At 35.8% G+C, this 2,158-nt stretch overlaps 1 pseudogene; it reads right to left on the minus strand.

Moving 5' to 3' along the window:
• Positions 1-1,027: 1,027 nt before the first annotated feature.
• Positions 1,028-1,651, minus strand: LOC150004750 (porimin pseudogene; annotated as a pseudogene).
• Between the last annotated feature and the right edge of the window lie 507 nt (positions 1,652-2,158).

A 2,158-nucleotide genomic window follows, 5' to 3' on the forward strand; every position in this document is an offset into this window, starting at 1 on the left:
ATTTTCACTTTGTAGGTTTAGTAGCTTGAGGAGAATGCTATAATCCTTGGCTTGATGACAGAGCATTACCCCATAGTTCTGACTGTACAGAGCCCTAAATGTTGTTTTGGAAATGATATGAGGCTTTTTGTTTTAAAGTTAGGCTGTCTATGATGCATTAAATATTTCTATATATTGAAAGCAGGTCTATATCTCTTAAAAATATTCACTAAATATACAAGTAATAGCTGAATATGAAATAAAGCAATTTCCAGTGGTGATGATATTCTCACAGTAGCAAATAATCTAACTTCTTATTTAATACTAAGAACTAAGTCATTAAAACACTATCATGTTAAACACTGCAATTTCCTGAATTACAGAGGGGAGAAAAGATAATTATATCAACTGCCATTGAAAGCTTGAAAGAAGTTATTAATAAAAATACAGGTCCTCTGACAGGGCTTGAGCCCTGATACTGTTTTTGCTTTTATTTGATTGGGGGGGCGGTGCATTTTGTTTATCAACCAAGCATTCAGCTTTAAAACATATAAAATATTCATGCTTCCAGAAGAGACAAACTAAAATTATGCTTAAGATCTGGTTTACTCAAAATTTCTGCTGTGTGACATTAGTAAATTAGGATATATCCAGCTCTGTGTAAAACTAAGTTCTTTGTGTGAGTGGTAAAGACAATTGGCATCCTAACTTCTGTGACAAACTCCTTAGCTGTAGGTCCAGATGGCATTGTTCCCTTCAGAGATGATGTTTTCCAATTACTTCCCTTATGTGACCAATGCCACAAGAAAATGGGACAGGACTTCTCTTACTATTTCCTAAAAGTGAATATAACCACTGCATTAACTGTATGCTCCAAATGTTCATTAAAAACCCAAAACAATACTTTTTACCTTTAGCAATCATGGGAAATTTTACATTATTTATATAATACATTGTACATTATATGCATGGCCTGTTTATACTGTTTTCAAAAAGAGGGTATCGATAGGGTTGCATCAATCTTCTTTCCATTGGTCTTTAGATTTCCTTAAATGATGGCATCATGTTCATCAATGATTCTATACTGAATGCCTCTTCTTGAATAATACATTTTGCATTCAATGTAAAGAACAGATAAAATTCCCAGTGTTAATACAATACCACCAACAAAGCTACCAATATCAAATTTTGATCCTTTATTTTCTTTAGAATTTATAGTTGCTGTGACTTGCTGAAGAAGAAAACAGATGTCACCAAACTATTGTGGGTTGTGGTCATTGTGGATGCTGGGACATGTGATGTGTTTTGTGAAACACTTGTTGTTTTGGGTGTAGACTTTATGGTGGTGGACGTCATATTTGTTGAGACCCCTGGTATTGTCATTTGAGAAGTTGCTGTGGGTTTCAAGGTGTGACTCACATTTTTTTGTGACTAAAGTAACTGCAGTTGTTGATGGTTTTGCTGTGGATTTCGAGGTGTCGACTGTCACTAAGGAAACTGAAGCTGTAGGTGGTTTCACGATGGTACTGTAAGATACATTTGCATTGTTCAAAGGCACAGGTAGGGCTTTCCCCTCCGAGTCTTCGCCATCCATGGCGCCCTTCACCAGCGCTAGAACCAGCAGCGCCCCTACCAAGAACAGGGCCCAGCTACCTCTCGTGCCGAGTCCCATTGTTCTCAAGGCAGGACATGGCGGCCTCGTGAGTCCCCAACTGAGGTGGTGGTGGTGCTAGCCTCATTGTGGTTTTGATTTGCTGTTCCCTAATGGTGATATTGAGCATCCTTTCATGTGCTTATTGGCCATTTGTAAATCTTCTTCAGATAAAAAGCCTGAGTCCTTTGCTCAGTTTTGGTTAGGTTATTTGATTTATGGTTGATTTTTAGGATTTTTGTATATATTTGGATATTAATTTAAAAATTAGATGTGTGACTTGGAAATATTTTCTCATACTCTGTGGGTATCTTTTTACTTGGTTGATAGTGTCCTTTGATGCACAGAAGTAGCCCATTTGGTCTTTAATTTCAATTTTAATATGTTATTTTTTCTTTTCGGTTTTTATGTTTCCTCTTTTCTGCCTCATTTTGAACTTCATAAATATTGTTAGAATTTCATTTTAATTTATTTACTAGCTTTTAACTAACTCTTTGCATTTTAAAGTAGTTAATCTAGGAATTAAAA

The sequence above is a fragment of the Furipterus horrens genome, unplaced genomic scaffold, assembly GCF_987537825.1.
Source record: "Furipterus horrens unplaced genomic scaffold, mFurHor1.1.pri manual_scaffold_7, whole genome shotgun sequence".
NCBI lineage: Eukaryota > Metazoa > Chordata > Mammalia > Chiroptera > Furipteridae > Furipterus > Furipterus horrens.